Consider the following 23073-nt stretch of genomic DNA (forward strand, 5'->3'; position numbering starts at 1 on the left):
GTGAAAGCAACCCCTACCCACAGGCTTTAAGCATCTATACCTCATAATTATTTGTTTCAGCACTTTAAGAAGAAGAAAAAAAAAAAACAGAAAGAAAAATTCCAGACTTAGCCGAAGACTACCAACCCTTCTTTCCCACTCATTTCCAAATGGTGCCTCATCTCAAGCTGATGTTTATGTGGCTCATCTGGACTTTCATGCCATTACCACGTATGTGTTATGCAATTTCAAATTTCGACTTTTTATTTGTGCATTTTAAATGTACCACGAGTGGTATTATTTTCTTTTTCTTTCTCTTTTTTGAGACAGGGTCTGATGTAGTCCAAGCTGGCCTTGAACTTGCTAGGTAGCTGCAGATGACTTTAAGCTCCAAATCCAACCAGCCTCCATCTCCTGAGTGCTGTGATTACAGGTGTGTGCCACCACACCTGATTTTCCTTGGTGCTGGAGATTGAACTTCAGGCATCGTGAATGCTAGGCAGGCTGAGCTATGAGCCGGGGCCAGAGATATTGCATTCTTACACTGTGCAACAGTCTGCATTTAATTCAACACCGTAGATTGATTATTGCATGTTGAGTCGTATAACCCCGGCTCACCTTTCCCACGGTGCTAACACTCAATCTATGACTGAACCATCCCTTGTTTTACAACAGTGATACAGTTATTTGGACGACTTCCAGATCTGTGGCAATTACAGACAGCTCCCCCGTTAGCATCCCAATGACTTCTCTCCTGCGTTCCTATGCCTTAGCTGCTCTGAGGAATGTAAGGATGATTGCAGCAGCTGGGTCGCAGGATATGTATAGTTCTAGAAGTCACTTAGTGATTGCCACTCAACAACAGCAAATGGAGTTTCCTTTCTGTCTCTTCACTATTTCAGATTTATCAATATCTTAATTGGCTTTGGTGCTAGGGAGTTACTTGCTCTGTCCTGGTTACCTGGTAGGTAGCCAGAATGTTTCAAATAACTTCCCCATATTTTGGGGTTCTCTTTTTCTCACTGACTTAGACAGACTCCCTTCATGTCTAATAACTTTTTATGAGCTTTATGTGCTAACATGTCTCATCCATACTTTGGTTGCACTTCTTCTCCACTAACCACTTAATTTCTAAACTCTGCAGATCTTATGTCTGCATTGCTGTGCTTTTTATTGTCTCTCGGCTCAACTTCGCGGTTCCTTCAAGTAGTAATTCCTTCATATATACCACATATAATGCATACCAATTTAAATACACATTTACATTCAAGCACCATTTGTAAATCCAATAGGTTTTGCAAATATTAAAAGCTTTTGTTAAGTTTCAAATTCTGACCAATTACATTTTGATTTATTTTTGCTACATGAGTTTCTTAGGTATTTAATTGCACCCATGATTCCAGCAACGTTTTATAATTGATTTATTGCACTCTAGAGATTTGTTTTCTATGGTATTAATAGTTTAGAATGTATTGACTACTGTGACCTGGATTATAATTAATCTTTAAATAGTGCATAAATTAAAATAACACAGTCTTAGGATGAATACACACATTAAACCAAACATGTTAGTTGAGTCAATGAAATCTTCACTGTATTTATTGAAGTTGAACCAACCTATCAGTTACTGGTAAAGTGTTTTCAAATAAAATCTCCACTTATACTTTTGTATAAACATTTATTCCTTGTAATTGTGATCATTTCCTTGTCCTATTTTAAGCAATATTTTATTAGTCTTTTATATTTCTGTATGAGATACTTTATCATTAAGATTAGTGATAACCACTAAGTATTAACTGTTTAACATTAAGCATTAATTGTTTTCATTAAGGAACAATTTTCATTATCTTTAACGACGCCATTATCTTTAAAGTCAAGTGACTTGATGGTAACATTGGCTCACCACTGCTCTCTGGCTAATCCTCGACTATGAGCTATTGGCACATCATTTCCCACTGACTGAACAGGAAGGTTTAGTCTATCTACAAAGGCTGTGACACATTTATATATAGTTTCCTATTTTCCTTTCCTCCTCTTCATCTCTGACATCTTTTTATTTCTTTATTTTTGATCTTCCTCTGGTGTAGAAGTTACATCTATTGGATTGTAACCTGTAGGTTTCTCTCTTGCTACCTCTTTGGCTGTGTCTGCTGAGTATGCTGTCCATTTCCTTATGAGGCTTGGGCTGTGTGTGTGTGTGTGTGTGTGTAGACTCAGCCAGGTGCTTTTCAGTCCCTACATAATGTATTTTATTTAATTTTTTAACATTTATTTTTATTATATCTCTGAGCATTTTGCCTGCATGTATGTGTGGGCACTGTGTGTGTGTGTGCATGTGTTCCTGACACTTGTGGAGAACAGAGAGGGAGGTGAATCCTCTGGACCTTGAGTTACAGATGATTGTGAACCACCAAGTAGGTGCTAGGCACTTAACTTGGGTCCTCACTCAAAGTATCACATGTTCTTAACCACTGAGCTACTTCTCCAGTTCGGTTCACAATAGCATTAAACTCGCTTCTATCACCGTCTCAGTGATCTCAGTGAAGTAGGAGGTTGAAGCAATATTCCTGGGATTTGTAGGTCCTATGGGGACCACCTGAATCTCCTAGGCTTCCAGTTTCCATTCCTCCCAGGCACCATCTCCCTGTACCCCAGATCCCTAGTACCTAATCCCCCAGACCTGACAGCAGGAATTTCCTCATCTATTCATTTATCAATGGGCAGATTCCCCGAGGGTTTCCTTGGGCATTGCCTTAGCCCAGGGCCTCTCATCCCTGAAGCTGCCATTGAGAATTTACCCCTCAGTGTTTGGAATACGAGTTAGATAGCTCACAGGAAAGCCGACTTGGTCTTTTCCCAGTGTTTGGAAGTTGGGAATGACATTTTTGTATGTTCCTCTCCATTCTCATGAGGGAGCATATCAGGAGCAGGGATGGATGTTCTGCCCTTCATTTCTCTCTGCTCTGTTTTCCCAGCTTCTCCTTTCGTACCTGTCAGGTTGCAAACAGGAGCTTAGTAAATATTTAATGAATGGATGGATTTAATTCTGGTGCATTCAACATCCACTGAAAGGTTACAGCAGCTTGTTCTTTGCAATGTGGTGTAGGCTGTGTTGAAGTTATAGGTAAGAGACGTGTGATAGGTAGCAAGGGCTGGAGAGAGATGCGTGCAGAAGTCTAGGGTGCCAGCTTCTTTTGACCTCATCGTCAGCTAATTTTCTTTCTTACTGTTCGAAAGATTTAATAATTAAAACTATATCAAAGCCCAAGAATAGCATGCTTATGCTAACTATAGCTTCTGGCTACCTACTTATGCTGTACACTGAACCGAGACAAGGAGGCAAGAAACTTTTTGAAAATTTAATTAGTGTATTTCTAGATCTTTGATTTCAAAAAAAAAAAAAAACAAAAAAAAAAAAAAACAAAAAACAGGGTCCTTCATTTTCAATTTTCTTATAGAATAAGAGAAAGAAAGGTACCCTGAGTTTTTATTCAACTTCTGTCACTGGAGGATCTTGGGGAAGGGTTGAAAGAATGAAAGAGAAGAAAGGCCTGGTCTTTAATTAACCTGAAGTCTTCTTTTCTTACAGTTACTTTAAGTCAGTTTTCTTTCTTTCTAAACTCGGTAAATAACAATTCATGTGAGTGGATTTGGAATATGAGAAAACAGAAGACAACAGGGCTGGAGGGGGAGGAGGGGATTGTATAGCTCAAGGATAGAACACTCCAACATATGAAAAATTCTGATTTTGATACCCAGTACCACCAGTGAGCAAACAAACAGATGGTCATCAATGAGGCTGAACATGAAACTCATGCATAGGCCCTGGGGTAGATTTCTGTAGGAGTTAAAAAAGAGAGAGAAAGGGAAGAAAGGAGGAGGGAGGGAGGAACAGAGGGAAAGAGGGAGGAAGATAGAGAAATAGATACTAATTAAGAGTTTGAAATATGTGCCTTAATTTAAAAAAAAAAAAAGACACAGGGACAATGTTATACCAATGTTGTAATTAAGGTCACGTATTTTTGGTTGGAATTTTTAAGGCTTATCACACTGAGTGATTGATATTTTCATTACTTGAAATCTTGGCCTGGCTTTAAAGTGTGCAAGACAATATTGTGCTTGTGATTTTCCACCCACTTCTAAGACAAAGTCATTATAGCTTAATCTAATTAAACTGAGTCCGCCATGAGAGTGCTGGCCTCCCAGTAATGCGCCTCTTCATCCAGCTCTCAGCTAATTCCTCAGAGGCCAGCCAGCTCCAGATGCTAACAAAATGCTGATGAGGGAGCTTGAATTCTTCAGTTTTAGGGCTGATTTTTTTTTTTTTGGAAGAAAAAGATGTAGGACAGGAGTTCTGTCAGACAAGAATAAACCAAGGAATGGGAGGGAATATTTTTAATGGGATCTGGGGAACTGTAGAAGACTACTTTTCTGTGTGCTTGGCTTCTCCAGAAAGCACTGTGCTGGACAGGTGCTCTTGCTGTAATGGAATGAACCGTTAATTACTGAATGCTGATCTTCCGGAGAGCTCTGCAAGTGGAAAAATTTTCCACATAATCTGAGATTTACCAGGACTTTGGACAGTCCTGGTGAATCTCAGATTATGCTTGCCTATTTACTGCCTTGTCATTTCAAACAAACAAACAAAAACAAAAACAAAAAACAAAAACAAAAAAAAAACAAAACAAAAACAGGGTCCTTTACTAAAGAAATAACTTATGCCAATCTGATTGATCAAGAAAATGGCATCCAGGCAAGTAGGTATAGTCCTCTCAGGTGGGTACCCTCTTGTAGCAAGAGACTATTCTTAGGGTCCAAGAGCTGTGGGTTGATCTAACACACAATGATAATGAATTAATGCCATATGCAAGGGAGGGGGGACTGAACATTCCAACGAAGGAAAACAAATATTCAGGGATCATACCAGTTCATGCTAGGATTATGGCTTCCAGGGTAACTTGCTGCATGTCTGCTGTTTTGGACATCTAATAAGACCCTAAAAACACTTTTCCTGTGGAGGATGAGAAAGAGCATCCTGAGATTTAGAGCCAAGTCAAACACTCTGTGGCTGACTAACCTAACCACTAATACAGCCCAATATCCTATAAAATGGACCAGAGGCTCAGGCATCACCACCTGGACAAGACTGTCTTGATGACCTCAGCGGGGTTACTCTTGATTCTGTGCAGTACCCTCAAATCAACTTCTTCAAGTCTTGCTTCTCTTTGGGCTTAATGAATCTGTGATTATACATCTGCCTATCCCTAGAGCATCTGAATCTCTGTAGGAACTAGTTATATCTGTGTCTCTTTGTGCCTTATGCACATGGCATAGCAGTGATGTTTAGAAAGTGAGTAATGAATGGTTTGTGTACCCAGAAGTCACCTTACACATAGCATGCCATATGTAGATTGTTCTCTACTCTGTATAGGATGTGAAGCTCTAGGAAGGCCATATAAAAAGTGGAAAATAGTCACACTGATTGGATAAACATGGTGCTTTTCCTTTTTGAAATTTGTTGTGGCAGCAGGTTGAGCAAAGAGCACGTTGTTTTGGATATGTGTTCTCAGAAGATTCTGCCAAATTTAAGAATTCTTTTTGGAGCTTTCCACTTTAGTTACACAGCTGGTGCCTTCGACTTGAGTCTTACTTCCACACCTCATTATCCTTCTGTACCCTTAAAATCTCTTTGAGGTGGGTAGGTTCTTACTGTTACTTCCATTTCACAGAAGCCAGCAAGACAGATTGGTTAGGTGATGCCTTTCTGGTCCCAACTAACAGGGTGATGCCAAAAGTCAAACGGACTCTTTTGTGTGTTTGGGGGGTGGGGTGGGGTGGGGAAGAGGCTTCTCAGACACATTTATTAAACCCACATTGTAAATGGTACTTAGGGAAGTTTACAGTGATGTTCCAGTTTGCTTAAGTTTAGCTGGCATATTCATCTTGAGTGGACTCAGGGAAAAGTTAGTGACGGCCATGGGCAGGTGCAGGACTGAAGCCTTTCAAAACTTTACTTCTTTTTATCAGCACTCCTAATTTTATAAATGATGAAGGTTATTAACCCCACTCCTGCCTAAATTTCCTGGTAAACGTGGGTATAGCAAGGTTTCATGGGGACCCAGATGTTTTAAATAAAGCTTTGAAGCATCTCAGCAGGACCAAGGCCACAGGCAACACCAGATTCTGCAACAGAATGGGAGAGGTCACAGAGTGCCCAAACATGACTCTTGACTTACCTAGCTTTATCCTAACTTACATTTACTGCCAAAACACTGGTCACTGCTAGCATCAGCTTTCTTATCATAAAAGAAGAATAATATTGTCCATTCAGGAGGAGATAAGATTTCAGAGCTAAGAAGTTACTCAGATAAACTGCAAACATCCCCATTTCTCATGATTGATGGACATGTATCTTTATTCATAATGCATCATGACAACTGACACCAATGATGGTGATTCTGTAGCCAAGGAGCAGAGGCAAACCTTTAGCTTCAGTACTTCACTATGAACACTTAACAGGGCATCTGAGCGTTGCTCCCACTCTGTCATTACCACCCATGGAAATGAGTGGTCAGCATGAGGTGGCTGTGTGCCAGACAGTACTCGGAGTTGAGTTTTGGGTCATCCAAAGCAATCAGTCTGGATGAAGGCTATTTAATTAGTTTATAATTGCTTATGACAATGGCTCCATCATTGAGAAGGCTCTGCAAAAAATGGTATCTGTATTCCTCCATCTCTTGCCACTCTTGGGCTGAAAATGGAGCTCCAAACGTTTAATTTCCATTATCAGTTTCTCAGCCTTAGTTGGATGTCATGTGGTGCGTGAGAGAGGAGCTAAACCCCCACTTCTGTAATCCTGGCATCAGAGAACATTGAGGGTCTTCACTAGGAGAGGGAGTGTCTTGATCCAGAGAGCCTAATTCCTGAAAAGACTCACGTTCTTCCTATCCCTACGACGGGCATTGGTGCTGTTATTTTTGCATGTTAGGATGATCTCACAATGTGTTCTTCTCTTCTGGTCTTTAGCATCTTTCCCGTGGCAGATGCACTCTCAGAGCCTTTCCCTCCTCCGGTTGGTCTCTAGGCGATCCACGCCTGCCTATCCTGTTACATTTCAAGTCCTGCAGTGGGGCTCTCTGATGCTCCACTGTTGTCACCTGCCAGTATCCCACGTGGGAGTGGAATGGAATGCCACTTCATCACCTTGAAAGTGGCTGTCTGATGAGCGTTATTTGTTCAAAGGCCATTTTTAAATCTCATGTTCTACTGCTTGAAAACCTCTGCTGGCTTTAACACAGTCAGGTTCAAACCCTTCCTTCTACACCTAGAAGCTACCTTAATCTGCACCTCTGTCATCCAGGCACCCCCAGGACATCCTTATTTTTGACAGAAACGTTATTCTGTGTTGGATGAAGCATTGCTTTACCTAATATGGTTTCTCCCAGCTTTACTCTATAGAAACATTTTCAGATCTTGGAGGATATAGCTCAGTGGTAGGGCATATGCCTAGCATGCCTGAGACTCTGGGTTCTATCCCTATGGAGGGAGAGATAGATAGGTGATAGATAGATAGATAGATCGATAGATAGATAGATAGATAGAAAATCTCTCTCCTTACCAACTTTATTAATACATTAATCATTAACATTCTGGTCCATGATTGCTACTTTCCATTTCTGACTTTTTCTATATGTTGAGGGAACATATTTTGGAGCCAAGTCCTGCTCAAAATCTTCTTCTAGTTGTTACAACTGACAACATTGTTCTGCTGTAAAAGGGCTTTATGGCATCTATCATTCATCTCTAGAATAAAATAAACATCTTCAGTGTTCCAAGTAGTCTTCCGTAACCTTTCTTTATCTACCGCTATAAATTATGAATTGTGATCAGAATAAGAAGTACACGCCTTTAAAAATAAAATTCATGATTATGAATATGGAACATTCTCATTGTGGGAAGAGGGTAGAGTCTTATACTGCTACAGAAACTCTAGTGCATATAGAATAGGAAAAGCCACACATACGCTGAGCCCCCTGAGACAGCTCCTGTCTCCTAAGATATGCTAACAGCAGTATCATACCTATGTTTCATCTGCTTGGACGATGCTGGTCATTCGTCTTGGCCAGACTTAGCTCCTCCATTGCTATGATCTTGCAGCACAAATCCCTGCAGGTTTCCTGTTTAGTACTGACCCATTCTGAACCTGTCACTGAGGCACACTCCTGCCTTATAGATCCAGGAGGAGAAGAGTCACCTCGTTCTTACGAAACAAGCCATTGAGCTGGGGCAGCTGTGCCTTTCCCCAAAAAAGCTACCAAAAATATTTAGAGATGAATATTGGCAATATCCTTTATTACTCCTTTAATATCTAAATTAGCATCTACAAAATGACTCAGTCCCTGGGGGTCATGTTGAATGATGCTCCTTTTGGAATCCTTCCAAGGGAACAGTGACTGAAATGACTGAGGTTAGAGCTGCTGATTCAGTGAAGTCCTAACTTGGAATGCTTACAGAACCAGCCCTTCCTGGATCCCAGCATCTGTGGTTTCCTCCCTGTCCATCATCTGTAGAAGGACCTAGTTTCTTACTAAGGACTTAGATTGTCTCACATCCTCGGACACTTCAGATACCTGCAGGGAACTACTGATGTAAAAGTCAAAGAGCCCCAAGCTATGTGTGCCCATAGTCCTGCTTTAAATCTAATTTTAAACTCTTCCCCTTAGACAGTCTTTACTCTGTTTGACATTGCCTCTATGGTATGTCATGTCTCAACTGTACGTTTCCATGATTTTGGTTTTATTTTTATGAATTGTCTTCTTTGGAATGTTCTTTCTGTCCCCCACCCACCACCTCTACATTTCCAACTTTTTCATCCCCCATCCCCCCCAAGGCTGAGGCTGAATGTCCACCTGCTATTTGAATTAGAAAAATGCAGAACTTACTCTGTCTCATGAGGAGAGCATTTCCTTTTACGATGCATGGCACCAGGACTGTTTCACATTTTGGATTTCTCTTTATTTTATGGACTTTGGATATTTCAACTTTGAAAATATTGAATATGAGATGTCTCAGAGCCACACATAAAGTTCATGTGTGTTTATGTGAACACTTGATGTGTGTGTGTGTGTTGCCTGAAGATGGTTTTACACATTTACAATTTCTCACTTGTGACATTGTGCCAATGTTCAATTTTTTTTTCTGATTTTAAAGTATGCCAATTTTCACATTTTTTTGGATTAAGGGTGCTAAACCTATAATAAGTTGGCGACATAATTTTCTTCTCTGTGTGCTGATGAGTTTTTTGAACAGGCAGGCTTTCCTTCTGCATTTTCTGAGATTACCCACAATTCCTTGCAGTAAGCACTGAATTAATTTGAAGTTATTTGTCTGCAAATTTAGTCTTTTATGGGGATCACACAAACGAAATAAATGGACCTAATGAAACCTTGGAAACAGCGTTGCTACAGTCTGCCTGCCGAAGCTTAACATAGCACGTTCCTTAGATATAAAACCTGCAGACTAGTCTTCATATCTTTAAAAGTCTTGGTCTTAAGGATGAAAGAGGAAACTTAAACAATCCCTTCCCCATTTACATCACTTAGCTGTCACGAATGTCCACTGCATTAATTGTAGCCAGGGAAGAAGAGTGTTTTTTTTGAGAGTTAGGAATGAACCCACTTGTCAGGTAAGAACACAGTCCCTGGAATCTCATCTACTATTTTCCTTTCTAGTCATTTTATATAAGAGAACTGACTTTTAAGAGTAAGCCTGCTAAGAAAGCTTGAGAGATGGTAAACAGGTAAATAAAGGGTAGACAGTAGAAAAGCCATCATGGGATGCTGCAAGCATGGATTTAAAGAGTAGCTGAAGGAAGCTGCTTTGGAGACTGAAACCTGGGCGGTTCCAAGTGCAGGACATTCGGGGTCATGGTGCCTTGCAAAGCTGGAAGGAGATGCCAGTCACCTGGGAGCAGTCACTTTAGGTAAAGCCTGACAGATGAGCAAGCCAGAGCCTGGGCTTCAGATGATGTGAGTTCACAACTGTTCCAGTCTGGCAAGTCCTCCCCAGCATCCTTAGGAAAAGAGACTTACTGGACTGGGAGAGAGAGAGAGAGAGAGAGAGAGAGAGAGAGAGAGAGAGAGAGAGAGAGAGAGGAGACAAACCAGATACAGGAAATCAAGCTGGGGGAAGACAGACCTCTGGAAGAGAGCTCAAGTGGCTTCTGGGAATATAAAGGATTGGGTGGAATTTGAGTCATTTCCCAACTTGTTTTGACCTGATCTAGATGATAAGAACTGGGAGTTGAAACATAACATTATATGTGAGTAAGATAGTAAGTTGAGGCATATTACTAAGCTATCCACTACAGACTGCCCATAGGCTTACTACACTCAGTCAGATCATTGATACCCGTGGTCTGGCTGAGGATGGAAAATGAACACTGGGCAGTAGAGTGGATACAAGGTAAGACTCCTAAAGAAAACTAACTCTTTATCCAGGGGTGGAGGTGTGGCGGGGGTGGGGTGGGGAGCCTGGATACAACACACTATGTAAAGAGAAGTGCCTATATTAAAGGGTGATATTTCATTCCCAACCACTATAGAAATGTCTTCCAGTGGAAGGATTCCTCTGATGGCTCACATGTAACACAGGGAGGGAGGGGGATCCACTCTTTCTCTTGGCTTTAAGATTTGTTTTCCCTATCTATAGTTGAAACCCACAAGCACATAATAATCATGAAGATATTTAGCTAGACAATACACATTGCTCTGCAAGAAAGGCAGAGATGAGGAATGGTTTTGTTTTGTTTTTCTCTTAATCACCCTTTCAGGGTCTTTTGCCTCCCTCCAGTAATATCTTTATACTACTGTATTCCGATCTGAAAAAAAAAAACAAAACATAAAGGTCACAAAGTTCTAGATAATTCCAAGATTGGTCACATTAGTTTTTTTCAAAGGCTAGGCTGAACAGCAGCTGTTGAGATGTAGCTGTTACACAGGAAAGACAGGTGACTCCCCGTGTTTCAGGGTTGAGTTGTCTGTTGCAGACTGTACAGTTGAGGGCTTCAGAACTGTAATCCTGTTTGTTGAGAATTGCTGCCAGTAAACTTGGGGGAAGCTGGCCAGGCTTATGTCAAGCTAAATGGAAGTATGTCTCAAGACATCTGCCTAACCTGTGTGTGGCTCAGAAATGAGAGGGAGAGTAGGTGGAACCATGAACACTGATGCAGGAGTTTAATTTTAAAGTAATAGTGTAGGCAGATTCCACCATGTGTGTGGAGTTCAGAAAAATGAAGATTGGCCCATGAAAAGGTTTCAGGGGACATATAAAAAGACCATCTTTCTTCAGAGTTGCTTTCATCTTTGGTCTGCATCAATCTCTCTGGGACAGACTCAAAAGGATTTTTATAAGACTGACGGATGAGTGTCAGCAACACAGGCTTTATAGGCATTTATATTTAAAACAAACAGTCTCAAATAGTTTTCATAGATATGCTTGCTTTTTTTGGTCTTAAACTGCCCACTCTCTCCTCCTCTGCTGGCTATATTCACAGTCATTTGTTTGTTATTTTGGTAAGCCTAAACTCTCTGCAGTTTTAACCCTTTGCTCTCTCCTGCATCCAATCTAATGTTCACTGGACTCTTCCAAGTTAACTGCAAGTCACGGTGCTACATTGCTGCCAAAGACCATGGAGGGCTCTTGTTCCCTCAAGGAATGTTCAAGATTACAAATGCCAGAATAACAGGGATGCCAAGAATGACAGAGGTAAGAAAGGCAGTGTGCAATGGGACAATTATGCAGGAAGGAGAAGACACATCTGCTTTGAGGATCAGCACACAACGTTGGGGAGGTCACACAGACTCTGACAGGCAGAGATGGGGGAAGAGGCGAAGAGACATTCTAGCCACGGAGTAAAGGATAAGTAAAACTACAAGGCCACCCAACGCCAAGCACATCCCATTTTAAGGAGCATATAGTTGCCAAGACAGGGGTCACTGTCTGACACCCTGGTCCCTGCTGCCTGGAGGGCTGTGTCTAGGAAGGTGACCGGTGAGAGATAATGAATCCTTCTCTCATCGTGGTCAACTTGAGACTACTGAGAGGATGGACATGTAAGATCAAGAGAGGGTGAAATGGGCCAAAGAGTGAAGCTTTTAACATCTGTCACTTGTCACATGCACATACAACTTACAATTGTATTTTCCGTAAGCTTCTAGAATAACCAGCACCTTCACGTTGTTCAGCAATAAATGAGGCTGCTGTGATGACTAATATGATTGGCCCTTCGTTGTGACACAGAACAGCTCTCCTTCATTTGACCAGGATGTCCCAATTACGCTTTACATTTACTGCTTTACAATCAGTAGATCAAACATGGCTATATGTTGTCACAGGGACCCACTCTGCTAGTGGCTAATGAGTTCTAATTGTGACAGTGACTTCATGTTTATATAAACAGAGAAGACCAATGCTGATAGCCACCACCTGAGCCAGAAAAGGTCTTATGAACATCAATACAAATAAGCTATGTTAGGTAGCAAATATTTGTCAATTCAATGATGAGAGGGGTCTTCTTTAATACCCAGTTTAGTTTTTGGAGAATACTATTATTTACATACTTCCCAGAATACAGTGCAAATTTTCTTGGGTGTTTGTGTATGTGTATGTATGTGTATGTGTGTGTGTATGTGCGAGGTCTTCTCCTACAGTCATTTGTTTAAAAGGAAAACTCACTGTATTTAACTCCCCCACCATGTACAAAAGTAGAAAGGGAGTGCATTTCTAAATGATGTGCCTGTGTGCAGGCTTACAGTGCTCTCCCATCAACCGGGAACAGAACAATCAAGCAATGAACGTAGGTAGGTACATCCAGGTTAGCCATCCCTTTAAGGTATGAGTGTAGGGCAGGGTTATGCAGATATCTGACCACCAAGGATGCACTACCATCTTTGCAATAGAGATTTGAGCCTTTCAGACCCCTCTATTAATCCTATTTGCACTGTGAACCCCTGAAGGCAAGTCCTGCCAGCAGAACTACATCTTACATTCAATGCTTAACACTCTTCACAGGGACTTAGTGGCTTGAGTCATGTTGAGTAGTTATAATGATAAAAAGAATGAATCCAAGGGGAGAACATGGAAGCCTGCTTAAATTCTTCAAGTATCAAAAAGAGAATACTAGGCACTGAAAAGATGGCTCAGCAATTAAGAGCACTGGCTGATCTTGGAAAAGGATCCTAGCATGGGTCCCAGTACCAACATGGCAGCTCACAACCTTCTGTAACTCCAATTCTAAGGAATCCAATGAGCAGTTCTGTTCTCAGTGAGCACTACATGCATGTAGTGCCCATAGTATACATACATACATTCAGGCTAAAACACACACACACACACACACACACACACTACACACCACACACACACACACACACACACACACACACACACCACACACACACACACACACACACACCACACCACACACACACACACACACACACCACACACACACACACACACCACACACACACACACACACACACACACACACACACCACACACACACACACACCACACACACACACACACACACACCACACACACACACACACCACACACACACACACACACACACACACACACACACACCACACATACACACACACACACACACACACACACACACACACATTGTATACAAAGTGAATGCTCTGGACTACTGATTGGGAGAGGTCATAGGACACTTTCACCCTCTTATAGGAAACAGGTTTTAAAAACAACGAGCATTTTGAGCATATTAACAGCCTAACAGGGCTAAGAGTGGCTCCTTCCCCTTTAGATGGATGGCCTTCTTTTCCCATCAAGAAAAATCTATACAAGGGTAGAGCTGACCCAGTGACCACTAGGAATATTCCAGTTAAAAGACTATAATGATTCTGTTGCTGATGCAATACAAATGGAGACATTTTGAGCTTCAGATCTTGTTAGTGCTTCATGGCTAGTTTGCAAGCTTGGCACACACATCTTTCTCCTGGGACTCAGATTGCTACAGGGATTAGGAGTTAGTATGAAACTGACCTCATTCCACTCTTATTCCTCATCAAGTATGGGCCAGCACTGCTGTAGCCTGAAGGTATATAGAACCAGTTTTGAAAATGAAGAAGCCTCCAAAAGCAAAGCAGTGACACGGGTATGTAATAGTGTGCAATGAGAGGAGGGGAGCTTATTCTTATTGGTGAACCCAGGGCTAGCGGAGAGTTAGAAATGGAAACAGGAAAGATTCAGGCTTCTTGGGAAGAGCAGAGGTCACGGGAGAGTGGTGTGGGGATGGCCCTACAGGCAAAGCAAGGGCAAATGTTGAAGGGGCAAGACTGGCTCCCCCAGTGGGCTGTGGATGCCTTTAAGGTCAGGAGGAGTTAGGGGAGACTTGCCCAATGTCTTGTGATGAGATGCAGACTTTGAAGTTTTCACTGGCAAGCCACTAGGGAAAGAGCAAGGGGAGAGGATGGGACTGGAGGCAGGGCCCACCCTAGAGTGTGTCTGTAAATCTGTGTGTGCAGGATTGTATCTTGAGGGATACTTTCAGGTGTTGATTTCTTCCAGAGTCAAATAAGAAGCTTGAATTAGATGTTGTGTAAAGCCTTTTATGTTAATGTCCTGAGGTGCATACAGTTACAAATTATATATTATAATTTAGAATTCACCACCTCCAGAAGCAATTCCTAAAGGAGTTTAACAAGCTGGCTTCATTGGAATACACACTATCCCACAGCACCTCTGAAGGCAGGGAAGGGCAGGGCAGGAGACAGAAATCTTGCTCTCTTGCTTTGAAGAGCATTGATTAAGGTTTAGAACTGGCTCTTTCTCCATTACCCAACCCTACACTGTGATTAACCTCCACATATTTTCAATAGTATATCTTAAGTACCAATCTTTTTTATAATGAATGGCAACAGAATTAACTGGCCTATTTGACAGATAACATACATGCTGTGCAACAAAGGAAGGATTCAAAGCACACTTTTGACCAAAATGAACCTTCTAGAAATAAATACCAAGCAACTGGCAATGAGGTTTTTTTTTTTTTTTCCCTTAAAATGTCACAACTGTATGATATGCTAGTATCATTTCTGAAGAGTAAGTAGAAAGAGAAAAATCCCATTTCGTATTTTTAAGATATGGTGCTTTTAGACTATTTACATATTAATGATATATGATATCCATAGTTGATTGAGACAAAATTCTTGTTACTCTGTTCAGGGCTTCCATGAAGTCCCCTCTAGTCTCTAGCTAAAGATTAATGCTCTTGTCCATGCCACCATGGGTGGTAGCATGCATATACGTGTTGCTAAGCACTGAAGAACCAGGACTTGCAATTTCTGGAACATTCACAGCAAGCTTATGAGACCACTGTATTCTTATTTCCTAATTGGCTGTTCATTCCCCACATTTCCCCCACACCTCTTATGCTCATTGTAGCAGATGTTCAGATGTTGTCAGGGTCCCCTCAGAACTCAACAGCACTAGCTTCCATAATTAGAATGCTTACTGGGATGGAAACACCTGCAACTCTATAGTGGGCTTTGTTTCCTCACTGTAGGGGCAATGGAGAGTAAGTGCCAGAGATACAGTACTTACCAAAGCTGTGTTCAACCAGAGATGGAAAGAGCCCATGAAGGCCGCCTATCCTGTTTCCACACCAATACGTTGAAAATAGCCCGGTGGTATGTTGTTCACATCAGTAGCTGCCTTAAAGATACATCTTTCCTGTCTTCATTCTCTTTTCTTTCTTACTTCCTAAAGCCTCTTCTGGTATTGACGAATGAAGCTCCCTGTCACCAAAAACTTACTAGGAAATCTCATCCCCAGGTCTGCCTCTTGGAGATCCAAAAGCAACCTTCAAATCCACTCTGGTATGCACCAAGAATTCTGAGACAATTCGGTATCAGAATTTACAAGCACAAGCATAGATGCATTTGACAACCTCAGAGATGTCAGCCAGTCTTACGGAAAAACCAAAAGCCGAACAAACTGGCTCCAAGGTCACCTAAGGAATGAACGAGCCTCCTCTCCCCTCCAGGGACTACCTCTAAAAGTGAGAAGAATCTGATTTATGGTCCTAGGACACTTTTGAACTGAAGCATCATTTACCACAGAAGCCTGTTATGTGATTTGGACGGAAGCTAATACAGCCCGTGACAGTATGCTGAGTGTAAGAGAGAGAAAAACTAAAAGCAGGGTGATGATCTATTATAGGAGAAAGCAGTTAAAAAGAAAATACTTTGGTTGGTCAAATAGAGGTGAGGATGCTTAGAAAAGTGAAAAGCCACTGAAGGAATGTCCCCATCTTCGACCCCAGATTCTCGCTCTTCAGTCTTTTGAGTACATTTAATATTTAAATTTTATATAATTAGAGCACATGTTCATAAAATGTTTTTGTGGTGCTGGTAGTTGAACATAGGACTTTGTGCATGCTCGGCAGGTGCCCTACCACTGAAACACTCAATTCTGCCTAAGCTCGCTGATTTACATTTCTGCTTTTTATTTTTGAGAAAGGGTCTTGGTTGTCTAGACCACCTTTAAACTCTCTCTGTGGCCCCTGAAGCCCTTGAACTTGTCATCCTCTGGCCTTGGCCTCCAGAGTAGACAGGATTCACAGACCCGAGCCATCCAGTTCCTCATATTTTATGACATTTCTTTGCCTTTGGAGTGACAAGCTCATGGAGTGTAGCAGCTCTGAACGGCACTAGACAAACTCGGCTCTCGAACTGTGCTTTCTGTCAGGATTCTCAGCTGACTCATGGCCTCTGGGCTTTGCTTTTCATTCTCTATTCAACTACCCAGTCTCTGAGCCTAGACTTTGCAGCTGTGGCAGTAGGGGTTCAACCCAGAGCAAAGTAGGTATCACAAATCCTTTGAAAACAAGATGCTGGCTTATTTAAAACACGCCTTGTGAAGGTTATGTTTGTTTTAAGTGAAACTGTAGAAGACAAAGTGTGTCTGAAAACAGGTTATGATGCAATATAAATATTATTCTATGAGTGTTTGTACCCATTTGTCCAAACTTCCACATTCCTTTGGCAGGGGATCTCTCTGAGGGCTTGACATGTTGACATTTTTCTGTAATTTATCAATGAATAATAATAATAACATTTCCAGATAAAAATATCCTTTAACTGCACATGGTCACATTTTTTATTTATTTTATTCCTCTAACATTTCAAGTGGAGGGTATTTGACATTAGCTATAAATAAGTAAGAGTATTGTTTTATTCTAGTCTTGATTTTTGTTATGATTAGACAAAAGGCTTTAGCCTCATGTTCAAGGTCAAAACATTGATGACGCTTTTATTCTTGGACTCAAATCAAACCAGTTTCTAGAGTTGGGTGTAGTAGGCAGAATAAGGGCCTCATCCCCAAATTTGTTGGTTAGCTGATATGCCAGATGTCGTCATCGTCATCATCATCATCATCGTGAACAGATGTGATTAAATTAGGAACCTTGAGAAGGGGAAAGGATTCTAAAACATCCCAATGAGCCAAAATCCTTGTAAGCAAGGAAAGCCAGAAGGTGGAGAAGGGAGGATGAAGTGGAAGTGAAATGAGGTGATTCTAGCTAGCACAGGGAGGGACACCTATGCTCAGAATGCAGGTGTCTCAGAGAAGCTGGAGAAGATGAAGCCCTGGAGTCTCCCAAGATCCTTCAGGGAGCAGCAGCTCCTCCTACATTTTCACTTTATCTCAGTGAGGTTGGCTTTGACCTTCTGACCTCCAGAACTACAAAAGGATACATTTGTGTTGCTTTAAGCCACAGAGTTTGTAGCGATTTGTTCCAACAGGAACAGAAACAGATACACCAAGGATATGTATTACAGCCAGTCAGTCTACCAAGCAATTCAACCCTGCCCTGTGTACTTTTCTTCACTTCAGGGCAGCAGGACAGCAAAAACAAAAGAGAAAAGCTCTAGGTCAGATGTGCCCTACATCTTAATCCTGTGCAAAGCTTTGGGCAAGGTGCTTCCCCGCTGCAGAGCCACTACCCATTCACAGAAACAGCAGTGGCTGCTGCTATTTCGGATCCATTAGGATAATGAATGCCACATCGATGAAATATACCTGTAGAAAAGGGTATTGGTACACTGTGGTGAAGTTTAAATGTGATGATGCGTGTGAGGTATCCCTGAAGGTGTTTCTTAGACAGAAGGAACTCAGTAGGGGTCTGTTCTCTTTGCTTCACTACAATTTTTCAGGCAGGGGTTATGTAGTGTTCAAAGCACCCCAGAAGCAGGTGCATGGATCTGCATCATTCATCCTGTCTACCCCATGTGAGATGCTTCCGAAGTCCCTAACGGGGTCTATAGGATGCTTTGTATTTGAATGACTTTATCACATTTTTTTTTAAAAAATGATTTTTATTATTTTATGGGAAGGAGTGTTTTGCCTGGATGTGGGTCTGTGAACAATATCTGAGCAACGCCCAGGGAAGCCAGAAGAAGACGTCCAATCTCCTGGAACTGAATCATTGCAAGTCATCATATAGGAACTGAGAATTGAATCTGGGCTCACTGGAAGAGCAGTCAGTGCTTTTAGCTACTGAGCCATCTTCCTAGCCCCTCCATTACTGTTATTTTTTCTGTAATGCTAGGGGTGGAACCAATGGGATTGGTCCAACACTCTATTATTGACTGACACCCTCAGCCACTACAAACAAGCCTTGTTAAGACATGCTCTGCATATGTTCTATGTATATAAGTCACCACAATTCCATGAACTTTAATATACTTAATGTCTTACTACATATTACAGAATTGCCATCACTAAAATCTATTTTTAGGACATTTCCACCATTCCCCCAAAGAAATTAACTCACAACTTACTGTCATGTCTTCCCACTTCTACCTCACATTCAGGCAGCCATCAGTCTATGTTCTGTCTCTATAGACTGACCTTGTTGGACACTTCACATAAGTGGAATCATGGACTCTGTCCTGACCCACTGTCACTTCTCCAAGCTTATCCCCCCCCATCTCCTTCTTGTCTTCTATATGACAGCAAAATGATATGGGTTTTAGTTTCTGGGTTTTCAGTTGATGCTCTCCTGTCTCTTTCTGTTCATCTGGGCAGATCCCTGTGTCTGGAACAGCTTCTGTAAGCTGCAGGTGTCAAACTTGAATCTTTTTCCTTCTTTCCAATTATTTCTTTATTGGATTCCTTTGCAACATGCTTCTGTGGCTCCTTATAGTACAAGCTATTATGTTATGCTGTAATTGCCTGTTTGTTTCCTGTAATTCTGAAGAAAGCGGTGGCTCTGTCTCTCTTATCCAATGCCGCACACTGTGTGCTCTGTGCCTTGCACAGGGCTTACTACCACCAGACACTTGTTAATAGAGAGGATGAAAAATGTGTTCCATCTTAAGTTTTAGGCTTTTCTTCTTGCAGACTTGGAGAAGCTCATTGCAAGGTAAGGTTTCAGAGAGCATATTTCACGCTCTCTGTCACACACACATATTACTAATGGACACATGATGGCAATCCATTTTCTAGACCAATTTTTAAAGATATTTTTAAATATACTATTTTATCTTTCTCACCAATTTCTGGAGAAAGCAAGGCTAAATGATTTGCATAGCAATATTCTGCTTAACTTGAGAAACATTTTGTCTCAGGGAGGTAGACTAGTGGAGGCCCCTTCCTCCCCAGGTCTCTGCTGACACCATCTTAGCCTTTGTGTAAAAGCTAGCTAAGAAAGTAGAGGGTGATTATAAGCTTGAAGTTGAAATCAGGCTGGGAGTAGACCAGTGGTAGAAACTTAACCTTCACTGTGAAAGACCTTGGCTCCAATCCCCAGTACCACACAACAATACAGAATTAACTTTTTAAGTCACATTTTAAACCTCAAAACCAATAAATTAGAATTGAAAAGCTCTTCTTTCTGGGGTTTTCTGTTAATTTTTGTATTTAAAAGAACAGTCCTTTATGGTTTTACCTGCAGGCTCCATGCACATCTGACTGATAGAAGTTTAATGTACACGGTTTAATGTGTTCTAATGCTTTGGGTGTAGCTCTGAAGCAGGGCGTAGGCCCCAGGCCAGATCATGAGCAACAACAAAAACATCTAGCATTCATATTAAGAAGATAAAAAGAAATTGGTCAAATTATTTCTGAAGGTCTGACACTATGCCTCAGAGGGTAAAGACACTTGCCACCAAACCTGATGACCAGAGTTCAATCCTTGGAACCTACATGGAAGAAGAAGAGAACCAAGTCCTACAGGTAATAGGCTAGCTTCCACATTTTCAGCTCCATTCCCCACAGATACATCCAAGCATCATCTCACTATGTAATATAAAGATCACCAACAGATGCTTTATGTATCTTTTCAGGGTACATCCTCAATATCCCATGTTAACACAGCCCACCACAGTTGTCCTTATGCACACTGGCCACATATGGCTGGTGTGTGGCACACAGAGTGTGTAGTTGAAGATTATCCACTCCCAGGAAATTTCCAAATAGAGCTACTCTGGGGTTTCATTCTTAGCTGGCATTTGATTCCCCCTGGGCTTGTGCGACTGACATTCCTTTCTTCCTTAGGATGTTTTTAGATTCAGTAGGTTGCTTCAGAATGAATCTCAGAAGAGAAACCACCAGGCTGTTCAAATGAGACTCTCCTGGAAAAGCTGCCTCCATGACTCAAATTTGTCTTATTATTGCTGGCATCGATATTGTTTTAAAAATAATTGTGGCATGCTTCTGTCTCTGTCTGTCACTCAGTCTCTGTCTCTCTTTATCTCTTTGTCTCTGTCTCTGTCTTTGTCTCTCTCTATCTCTGTCTGTCTCTGTCTCTCTGTCTCTCCCTCCCTCCAAGATCTTGCTACCTGGCCCATGGTGGTCTGTGACTCTCGATTCTCCAGAACTGGAATGACAGGCAGTTGCAAGCTATCCTGCTTAGGTTCTAGGAACAGAACCCTGGTCCTCTGCAAGAGCAGCAAATGCTCTTGACCACTGAGTCATCTCTCTAGTTCCCAGAATTCTATTTTTGGGATCTGGAGATGACCCTTCTGTTTCTTCTTTGCCTCACTCCTTGCCATCTTATTTACCTTCACTCTTTACTGTTTCTGCGTGGATCTGCATCAGCCTGGCCTCTGTTGTTTGTTTTCAGTGTTAATAATAATTCTGGACTCTTATTGTAGGCTAATATCTTATTGTAAACACATCTCTTTTGATGCTTTTAATCTATCATCAGAAACTGCCGTCTCCAGCTATGAGAATTAAGGATCTATCCCAGAGATCACCCTGGATAGAATCTCGGGCTTTATCCCCCCTAAAGTTTCAATAGAACCCAGATGTGAATTATGCTGCTTCAAGAAGAGAATTACTTTGTCTCAGAGCACTGGCATCTATGAGCTCACTGGCCATCCGTACACATTATATAACAGACATCCCTTCTTCAAAAATGAAAAATTGAGTCTCTCTGAAAATGTCCCCAAAGAGACTTGAGTTATTAGAGTTTCCAGTAACAGGGAACTGGAATTTAGAGGGTGCATTTTCAAATCACAATTTCAAAAGAATACAGTCATACAGTCAACCTCTGTACCTATAAATTCCACAGCAAGATTCAACCACCCATGAATGAAAGTATTCAAGAAAAAAGACATCAGCGCTGAACACGCAGCAAAGCTTCCCCTAAGCACTGCTTGTAAGTAACATGGAACAAGTTATTTACATAGCATCTGCATTTTCTTAGTTGCTGTAGGTAATCTGGAGGTGACTTAGTAACAGAGAGATGAGTGTAGATTATATGAAAGGACTGTCATTGTATGCAAGAGATTTGGGTATCTGATACCCTAGACTTGAGGGGCAACCTGGAACCGGTCTCACTGGGTAGGTAGGGCTGACAACAAAGGTAACAAGAAATGCATTGTGGGCTCCAGGATTCACAACGTGCAGGTGGGGACAGAGAAGAAATGAGCAAGAGGGATCCTGAATGAGCGCATCCAGCCCAGGTTGGCCACACACTGAGCTCAAAATAGTGTTTTGTAATGGAAAACAGAAAAGTCTCTTTGTGCTTCTGGAGAGATGGCTCTGTGGGCAAAGTCCTTGCTATACAAGCATGAAGACTCAAATACAGATTCAGATTCCCAGATGTTACAAAAAAGAAAGGTGGGTCCGGCAGTGTATGTCTGCAGCATAGCACTGGTGGAGCAGGAATGAGTCAGGTGGACTCTGGGGACTCACTGGCCCTGACTCAGCCAAACACTGAGCTCCAGATTCTGTAAGAGACCGTGCCTCAAACAATGGGATGGGGAGTGACTGAGGGGACTCTTGACATTGTGTTCATGCACAAGCACCAGTGAATACACACACACACACACACACACACACACACACACACACACACACAGAGAGAGAGAGAGAGAGAGAGAGAGAGACCTCTTTGTCATGTCTGTTCCACTAACAATCATACAATCCTTCCACTTCTGGTCATTAGAATATAATTTCAGCTCCTGGGGGAAATGACAAAGTCTTTCCTGATTCTTTTTCTGTCCGTTTTTGATTCCTGTACATGAACTACCCACAGCACAAAATGGGAGATATATGTGACAGCGAAGTTAAAAATTATTTAAGGCATGCCACTAGCCAATAAAAAAAAAAGCAAGAGTAGTTAAGAGTGGTTTCTTGGTGTGTTAACGTTTGGCTGTAAAGTAGCATTGCACAGCTAAAGTTCCCTTATTTTGGGATAAGTTGACTAGGCATCCATCTATCAGGACAAATAGATCTACCGATGCTACAGTAATTTAGTTAGTGTGTGTGTATGTGTGTGTGTGTGTCTGTCTGTCTGTCTGTCTGCTTGTACAGAGGTCAGAGGACAAGTTGTGGAAATTGGGTTTGTTCTTTTCTCATGTACTCTGAAAAAGCAAAAGGCTAGTGGCAAGTACCCTTCCTTGCTGAGCCATCTTGCTGGCCCACAGTAGTTTCTGGTATCAGAAATTAAGAGTGACTAAATAAAAAGTCACATCGTGACCAAGAGAAGTTCAGATTCAATTAGTCTAAAGTGGAAACAACTGCATTTTTTTTTTTTTTTTTTTTGCA

The 23073-nt window shown here is 41.5% G+C and overlaps 1 protein-coding gene and 1 pseudogene across 7 annotated transcripts in view; both read right to left on the reverse strand.

Moving 5' to 3' along the window:
• Window positions 1-23073, reverse strand: part of Phactr1 (phosphatase and actin regulator 1) — a 460522-nt gene that overhangs the window by 241891 nt on the left and 195558 nt on the right. The gene's annotated exons all lie outside the window — the stretch shown is intronic.
• On the reverse strand, window positions 5944-6127 carry LOC117713557 (ATP synthase subunit ATP5MPL, mitochondrial pseudogene; annotated as a pseudogene).

Source organism: Arvicanthis niloticus, chromosome 8, assembly GCF_011762505.2.
Source record: "Arvicanthis niloticus isolate mArvNil1 chromosome 8, mArvNil1.pat.X, whole genome shotgun sequence".
Lineage (NCBI taxonomy): Eukaryota > Metazoa > Chordata > Mammalia > Rodentia > Muridae > Arvicanthis > Arvicanthis niloticus.